Here is a 9679-nt window from a genome sequence, read left to right as displayed (position 1 = left end):
CTATCTTATTTCTGAATATGGTTTGCTTAATTCCATTGCTTAGAAACTGGTTGGTTGAGTGTATCTTCACTTAGTTGATTTACTCTCTCTAGAGCATGAATGCTAAGTTCGTGTGAATTTGTTAATCATTTCATGCTTAAACTGATTTCGCCTAGTTTACGGTTTAGGTTCTAGAATTTTGAATTGATTATCGCTTAGTTAATTGATTCTCAACAAATTCGGAAGTTAATGGTTGGAATCTGAAAATAATCTTTTGAAACTGAGGATTGAGTTGTGAACAAACGAACCAAAGGGATTTAGCCATTTTATTACATTGTTTAACTACTGTTTCTGAATTTGATTTATGTTCCTACTATCCAACAACAAAAGCCCCTTGTGTGTGTGTGAGTATAAGGTGTTTGAAGCTTTGCTTGAAAGATAATCATTAGAAAACGACCTATGAGTCACTTCCTAGTACTGTAGTCTTTAATTGTTATATTATGTGGGTACGACTTCGATCAGCATATACAGAGATGGCTCTGTGGAAGTTATCGTTGGTTTTCTTCAATTCATTTATTCCCAATCAAGCTTTTCCTAAAACGGAGACCTGAAACATAATCTATCTTAGCTCATCCAGAAATAGGAGCGCGAGAAATCAAATCCTCACATAAAATGAGGACACATGTGCAGAATTAGCATTTGGAGCAGGTCAGCCTCGAATAAAATCTTTATGAAGGGTCAAATCACCTAGGCTCCAAGTCTAGGGTGACATCTACATTTTCAGGTTACCTCTCGTCTTCCACTACATTCTTGCACTAAAAAAGCCTTGTAAACACCCCTCTTCAAAGGAACCATGGCAAGCTACTGGTACGAACCTAATTCAACAGATAAGAAAATCCCCAGGACGAGAGACTCCCAAAGGAGGGGATAAAAGACTTGGCACTTTCCCTTATTCTCCTTCCTTTCCTTTATATAGTGCTGACTAATCGAAAATCTCATTAGGCTATTAAGGATTGCCTTTCACCGGTATGATGCAATTCTTTAGTGGGGAAGTTTTCGTTTCCTAGTATAAGCCACGCTTCTGTACAACTTGCGCCGAGAAGGAAAAGAAAGCTGGGAGAAGGTCTTAGTGTAGTCGATGTCCTCTTTTAGAGTGAACCTCTTGGCAACAAGCCTGACCTTTTATCTCTCAATCTTGCCTTTTGATTCCCTATTGGTCTTCTTAATTTACACCCTACGGGCTTGGCTCATTTTCTTTCTCTGGCCTTCAAGGTGAGTAGGTTAAGGAGCCTTTTTCTGCTTTTCGTCTTTCTAGTCAAGCAGTGGTTCCTGCTCTTGCGTCTCCTGAATCTACTCGACCATTGCAAAATGAGTGAGATTTTGTATCCGTATTGAACAATTTGGTTATCAACTCAGCAACTATTGAATCTAAGCCAATTGAATCAGCAACTGATGGTACATTAAGTGGTGTACAAATAGCCATTGTTGGGATCTTCTCCGATGTTATCTCTTCTTCTTACTAGGTTATGCTTCCTTATAGTTCTCTTTAACATGATTCTCTCATATGCACTCATATTAAAGGAGTTAGGAACCCAAGATCTGATCTGATTAGTTCTAGTAGCGCCCTAGTAGCCAATGAACGCTTGTCTGTTATTGAATGAGCTCAAGTAGTTTAGTAGCTAGAGGCGTTGCCTTAGAGGAAAGAATGTCATATCTTCGGATAGCTTCCTATAGACTTATTCGTGTATTTATGGAAGTTCCTAGATTGTGTGAAATAATAATAGAGGGTATTGACTTATTAGTAGCTCAAGCTCCATTTCAAATGTTACGAGTGAGCCTTCTGGCTGATTAAATATCACCGGAGTCTGCTCAAGGTTCCAAACCAGCAGCAAAGTTTATTTTCTATGATACACTGGAATCAGGTCTATCTTAAGCGGGAAGAAATCCTACCGATGGGTATGAGTTCAATACAGGGATTCAACATTCAAGAACTCCCTCCCAGCCATCCTATCTTGTGTAAAAATCGCTTTCAGACCATTTCTCTTTCTCTCCTGGAAGCGAAGGCAGGAGCAAAGCCTATTGATTCACCTGTTGGCTAACCTACTTGTCGGATACCCGCACTCTGTAACCAGAATATGTCTCTGGAAGGAATACCTGATATATCAAAACTTCAACCAGAAGAGGTAGGCTCGGGTTCCTGGTATAGGTCTCAGAAAGTCAGTAGAGCTAAATAGAGGTAGACTTTACTTCTATGCGTACTGAGCTTTAGTGTCTTCTTTGCTTTTCTTAAAGAACATCCTCCACTGCTAGTTGCTCTTGTCTTTCCTTTTCCTTAAGGATTTTCACACAATTCAGTCACTCGATCCTCCAACTAGAGTCACTTCGTGACTAAGCGCATCCCTAGTCTTGACACAAATGGGCTTTCAGACTTCAAGAAAGCACTATGGGGAAGGGAAGTAAGAGGATAGTCTTGGTAGTGAGTCTAAGAGAAAGACTTCTCTTTGAATGAAAGCAATTTCTTATGGTGACACGACCCTTCGGTGAGGAATCATTGTCACAAGGCGTCAGAAAGAGTCACCAAGGGTAAGGGTACCGATCAGATGTGGGATAGAGCTGCATTAGGTTCTTCTTCAAGGAAGTGTAGTCTAAGGGTGACTGGTGGGCTTTGCCATCCTGTTCTAAAAGGGGGATTGCAGGATCTTCTCGACAATTGAGATCTCTGCTGCTAGAATGATCCAGCCCTTAGTTCATTGCCATCTTTCACTGTTGATTCCACTTGAGCAATCACAACTGAGTAAACCTCTCGTTTAGCCCTGCCTCCAACTGCTTCAATAGCCGCAGCTCATTTTCCTTTCCTAACTCTCACAACGTATGATGATTCTTAGGATGAAGATCCTTTCACTCCTATTAACTAGAAGGGTGAAAAATAATTCTTTTTTGTCGGAGACCAAGCCATTCAAGAAGAAAGAATGGATAGCCTTGAAAGAAGGGGTTCAATCATGTCACTGATAGTCCTATATGCTATGCAACATCCTTCACAATCAACTCTTAAAGATTCAAATCATCTTCTCAGACATTTCTTATTGAAGGAAAGTCACAAGTTCTCAGTACTCTTCGATTTCGTTCAAAGTCCTCCTACTGCTCCTTCTATTTCTAGAGGGATCTAACGAGAAAGCTAAAGCCCCCTCCTACATCTCTTTCAGTGAGCTACATCACTCCAACTTGTGGCTCTCTAGTTGCTGCTCTTTCCGTTGCAGGCATAAGCGCTGTAAACATGGCTAATTCAGCTCTTTTCGGAAGGTTTGTCAAACGTCACTTCTGGGATGAAGGGACTTCCCTTGAAAGAGGGGGAGAAAGACATTCAAACAGTCCTTTCGCAGGGTAAGGCCGAGATTAGCCTTATATTTTATGTGATAAAAGAGAATATGAGAAGAGAAGACAATAGGTAGGTATGTACAATCCCACATATGCTAAGAGAGAACAAAAGACAGACAGATAAGACAGAAAGAAGTCTGGAGCAGGGAAGGAATTCATACTACCACACACTCATTCAATTACTTCTTACCTTTGGTTTAACCTATCAATAGCAAGTAAAGCAGTTAATGGACATATCTCATAGGTAATCGATAGACTAACTAATTCAGTCTAATTGGCCTATAGGTCTTAGAGAATCTTCCTAGTGTAAGAGCAATGCTGACAAGCTAGTTTCATGCTAGCATTATCAATAGTCGGCATAACGAGTGTTTTCTAGACTATATATTCGACATGTTATACCCACTATCTGCCAGTCGGGAGATTGCCACCAGTTACTTTAGATATATAACATCTCCAACATTAGATCACATCCTTAACGATCAAATGTCTTTCATCCAGTCTTTTCCCGAATTTATTTCAGTTTTCGGTTTACTCGCTCGCCTCTTTCTTCTGCATTCGATACTGCAGCTGCACCATCTTCTGAACCTCGCCCCTCTAGTTTTAGTGGATTCCCTTGAGAAAGGGATAAATATATTCCTAGGTTGACTGAATTTTTGTTTGAAAACAGGGAACTCTTGGAAGCGAAAGAAGTTAGAAAGTTACACTCCAACAACTTAGTTATTGGTTCAACTAAAGCTATTAAGGCAATGCCAACTCTTGTCAGTCTAGTTAGTACCATAATCCCTATCCATATCAGGCGAATTACCTCGTGCCTATCCTTTTATTTTGGTCTTGCCCACTATCGGTCCCCTCCTCATAGTCTAAGCCGAAAGCTGGTCCCTTTGTAGCTTAGTCTAGAAATTAGTCTCGCTTCACTCCTATCTCAAATCTTCGTCCCTTGTATCAGAAGCATCCCTATCTGGTTCTCGGATCTCTAGAATAAGACTCTTCATTATTATTGTACCTTTTGTTCCTCGAGAGATGATTGAAAGCTTGTCAAGTAGACTATAGTCTCCCCTCAATCCTCCCCTTCGCTCTTTGCCCCTAAGCTAGCAAAGAGCTCCGTAACCCAAGACTTCTAAGTTAAACTAGCATTTTTTTAAAAATTTCACTCCCTCCGATCTAGGCTAGGCCTTACGCTCCTAATAGACTTAGTTGGTAGACCGATATGATGTGATTGAGAGTGCTTCTTTTCTAGGATCCTCCGACGGTAGTGGAAGCTCTTCATCTTGAAAGTCTTGTTGAAAGTGACTCTTAGTTTTCTACTTCTATAGATCCTACTCCAAATGATTTTGATCTTCCTCACCTTACTTCCAAGTGATATCCAAAAATGGATTGAGCTCTCTATTGTCCTCTTCAACAAATCTGTGTAAGTGAAGTTTCTCGGCTCTATAATCTCTCAGAGGCACCAGCACTAGCTTAGTTAGTTTGCTCTTTCTTTAGTTGCCTGTTCTGGTCTGATAGATCTTCTCTTTGATGCTAAAAGCAAGCTTCCTCACTCAAGTTAGAATCTTGTGAATAAGGTCCCCTTCAAGTGCTCTGAAAGCACAATCGATCATCGCATCACTTCCGCTATGGAAAGGTAAGGATTTTGAACCGCAACTTTTGCTTTATCGGAGATGCCTTCCATTGCAAGATAAGTAGTTGGGCAGTAACAAACCCCAACTAAAGGCCCCAAAAGACACGACAGGAGAAAGAGGGACATGCGAGGGGAAGCCTGCCTTGCAAAGCCAAGCATGGAAAGACTACCTAAAGCTAAGACTCCTTTTTGGGTGCTTCCGGTCTGGATGCATGCCTTTCCTTCTTTCCAGAATTAAGGATCTCCAAAAAGAATGACCTCAAGAAAAGTCAACGGGAAATCCCGCCATGCCATCGATGGGCTAGTGTGACCATCCATAGCATATGACGGGCGAGAGGGTACATGGTGGCTCAGTTTGTCTAGTAGTTTCAGGTGAGGCGCCAATTCGGAGATCTAGGGCGAGTCCCGATTCCATATATACGGTTAAGCAAGCCCTGCCGCCGGCTTCCACCCAGACGACGAAAAATGTGAGCGCCTGGCGCGAAAGTTTGTGAGGCTTTACTAAATTAAAAAATATAAGGCACATTAGCGCTTTAGTTTTCCAATAAGAGGCGGAACTTGAAGAAGCGAATCGAGCCTCGAATAGTAGCCTATTGCGGTACCACCCTTTGACTTTTTCTTTTTTTAATAAAGCACTAGTGCCCATATCCTATAGAGTCAGGCTCTTCTGCTATCAATGAAATCGAAAGAAAAAAACCGAGTGCGTTTTGTATAGATCGAGACTTGTAGCTAGATTCAATACAAATAACATACTGGGAATAATTGCAGGAAATCGTTCGATAACACTTCTTCCTTCTATTAAAAAATGATATCCAACGATCAAAACAATTCCCACGAAATTTTTTCATTTCATAACAGTGGATTCTTCTTCTTACAAAACAAATAGCATTTCCTTTTGATTTGTCCCCAATCCTATAGTGTTGGACCTATTCTGATTGTGAATTATCCATCGCTATGATGTTCCCAAGGACTAGCAAAATCTAAATAGCGAAATTCTTGGGTCATCTCAATGGGTTCAAAAACCACACGTTTCTCTGGATCATCATAGAATACTTCTACATATCCACTCTGAGGAAGGTCATTTCGTGATGGATGACCCTCAAAACCGTAATCTGTTGACATACAGCGTAGATCCGGATGATTGATGGAAGAAACACCAAACATATCCCAAACGTCTCGCTCCCACTAGCGGCTAATGGAAATAGACTGACTACCGGAGATATTCGTGTTACTTTGTCTGCACTGGTTTGTACTTGAATGCATGAGTTACACCGAGTACTCAGTAAATTATAGACCACTTCAAATCTGCGTTTTCGAGAGGGATGATCAACTCCGCAAATATCAATCAAAACTTGAACCCTTGTATAGGTATGGCAATTTAAGAAAGCACAACAATTGAAATAGGTAGTCCGTATTGGTATCAGATCTATTCCCATGTTCCGATCTTTCCATTTTGTTTACCCATTTCTTGGGTAAAGTCTCCCAACTATATTTGAAAATGGATTGGTTATCCATATAAGGAAAGCTTCATTGAAGTTCTGCTTCTTTTCTTGCTCTAAAAAAAAGGAAGAAAGACTTATTTGTTGTAAATCGCCAATTAGGTTTACCAATCAAGAAAGACATGGGATTATTTGGGCCTAAGATTGATTCTTTTTCTTCTCTTATGATCGATATTTTGACAGGTTGTACTTTCTTTGCTTTGTCGAAATATGTTCCGTAAGATCTTGCCAAGATAATATTTTTCTACACTGTGAAGACGAATCATTTCTCTTTCTATAAGCAACGCTATTTCGGAAAAAGATAAAATATATTTATAAAGACGACGCAAAGGATAGATGTGTCTGCTGGTAAAAAGATAGAGATGGGAAGCATACACTGAAAAACTAATATGAGATCAGAAGGAAATGTGCCTCTCCAACTCCTACTTCACTACAATAATTTTTTTATGTAAAAGTATCGATAATAAAAATCCTGGATTCGTGTAAGTTTCCCTAAACCATACCTGCTATCAAAGGGGACTTTTTACCTTATTTCGCATACAAATATATAATATTATCCGCCTATTCATTTCTATTTGGATTACAAGGATCAAGCCTTTGAGTAAGGCTTTCTAGAGCAAGGATAGGCAACGTAGACCGGAGGATGAATAGAACGAAGGATTCCCGAGGAAAAAGTTAGAACGAAGGATGAATCTATCTTATAATTTATCAATTTCGCTAGAAAGGCTAGACAAGCATTACAGTTAGACAAAGCATTCCTTCCATCTCTCAAATCTTTGGCAACCACGAAACTAGAATTAGTTGCAAACTTATTGATCACAGCCAGGGTCAGCTCTAAGCTAGCAAGTAGCGAACCTAAGACCAAAGGTAGACTACTATGCAATAAAGCCTAGTTTAAGGAGGATGGAAGGTAGGGCATGGGGCATTTTCTTATTATGTACTTATCTTTGGCTAAGTCTTTTCTTTTTCTGGCTAGCTCTAGCCCTAGTAGAGGTCCGAGTAGACTAGACTATAAGGACCAGCGTCCAAGGACCAGCCAGACCGCTGATCTCACTTAAGCACTCCACGTCACAAATAGCAATAAGAAGGGGTAGGGTCAACAATCATTCATGTCACGGGATAGTAGATCCGACGAGCTCAACTTCCACTAGAAAGAGAGGCTAGACCTCAACCTCAGATCGAAGCCTGATGGTAGATATTCCCCTGATCTTCTTCTTGGTGGTACGACTTCAAAAGCTAGGTCTTTCCTCCGCATGCCTATTAAGTTAAGTAATTCGGGTCAGTACTTAAATTGACCTTCACTGGCTAGACCTCTGGGAGGACGCCAATCCTTTTCTCTTCTATGTTTATTGTATTTTTTAAAGAAAGGCAGGAATGCCAAGGACTTCCACCCTTCCTCTTCCCTGAACAGGAGGACTTCCCCTCCCCTGTCTATTCATCGGGCTTTAGCACACTTTCTCCCTAGGGCCGTTACACCTAGACCTTGGGTTAGAAGGCAGCTTGTCCTTTCTCCATTATAGTAGTAGTGGTCAATTGCTCTTCTATGAGGGCTAGAAGCATCCTCAGGTCATTAAGGATAGTCAAAGCAATGGAGTTTTTCGAGGGGAGCAGAGAATTCCATTCCTTGATTAGGAGGTTACAACCTTTATTATGAATAAGCCGTGAATATGAATAGTTAGGAGCGAGGTTACGAGCTGGAAGAGACATAAAAGCTAGACACAGGTGACTAGTTGAAGGTGTGCTCACTCCCTTTTGCGATCCCATTTTCAAGCTCTTGAGGAAGAAGAAAAGTAGTAGAACGATGCCCTAGACTGACTATGTAGAGTGCTTTCGAGAAGATTAAGACCTATCTTTTTTATTCTTCGGTTTTGGTACTTTTTTTATTTAGGGAAGACCCCTCTTGCTATACCTCTTGGTCACGAAAAACTCCATTAGATGCGTCTTAGGCCAACATGATGAAAGGGGAAGAAAGGAAGGATTATTACCTCAAAAAGAAGCTGACGAACTATGCGTCGTCATTTTCGACCTTGGAAAGACGTGCCTCGCCTTGGTGTGGGCTAGGTAGAGGCTTCGAAAATACCCTCAAGGCCTATTCCCTTCTCATGTTGGCGAGGATGAATCAAAATATCTCTTTGAAAAGCTGACACTAACTTACCATCCACACTCAAACCTGTCCAACAAGTAAATAAGAACATTAGGTTCACTATACACTTACGGAGCACTAACTTCAAACCAGTGACCAGATAGTGCGGAATAAAAGAAAACCAATGTTAGGCAAGAACCCGATTATCGACACTCTACTAATAGACTCCCTCCTTTGAACATAGATCTGAACTCCCACTTTCGAACATCAGATCTCGAGTACAAGCCAAGGAGTAAGACTACCATCGATAGAGTAAGGAAAGGACAGGCAGAAAGCACACTAATCAAATCATATCCCTTCTTAGTCCCTGTTAACCAAGTTCATTCGCGGCTCCCTATGAGCTCATAGTCGCTAAGAGGAATAAAAGCTTATTCCATCTTTTCCAGGGGAAACTGAACTAAAGTGAAGTTAAGTCGAGTCTGTTTTGCATCTTTGCTACAGGGCATTCACTACCAGTCACTCCTAAATCTACCAGGTATGGACTGCTAAATCGATTCCTCTTGGCTTGATTAAAAAATCCTCTCAGAAGCCCGTGTATATAGTGTATATAAGTAAAATATGTGACTTTCATAGGTCTGATTACGCTTTCCTAGAAAAAGTGGACAGTTAGCTCATAGGGTTGACACTGGTACTTTGCGGAAGATGTGTGAATTGGCCTGTTGAACTGATCTTTCTTAGGGTGGGTGACCATCTTATGATTGCAGACTCATTTTCAATCTACCATACGGAAGCTACTTCCATGTTGGGAGACACTCATCCCTCACTAGACGGGAAGCGTGGCAGGGAAATAGTCTTTTTCGAGATAAAGGAAGTATGAGGGAAGAGGTAAGGGAAGTTTGAGGTAAGACATTCTTGACCATCGACACCACAAAGACTCTAGGTCAATTTTGACTAATTAAACAGAAGCGGTAAAGACGATCCGCCTTCTCATTCCCCACACACATGTTGTACCTCCGATGAAGAGCAGGGGATCGGAAAGGTACCCAACCAAGTGAGTTAAATTTAGAGAAGGCCAGTCAAGCCTTACTTCCTCAATCAAATTAAGAACCTTCTAATAGGTGCTCC

Source organism: Lupinus angustifolius, chromosome LG05 (assembly GCF_001865875.1).
Source record: "Lupinus angustifolius cultivar Tanjil chromosome LG05, LupAngTanjil_v1.0, whole genome shotgun sequence".
Classification (NCBI taxonomy): domain Eukaryota; kingdom Viridiplantae; phylum Streptophyta; class Magnoliopsida; order Fabales; family Fabaceae; genus Lupinus; species Lupinus angustifolius.
This window is presented reverse-complemented; position numbering follows the sequence as displayed.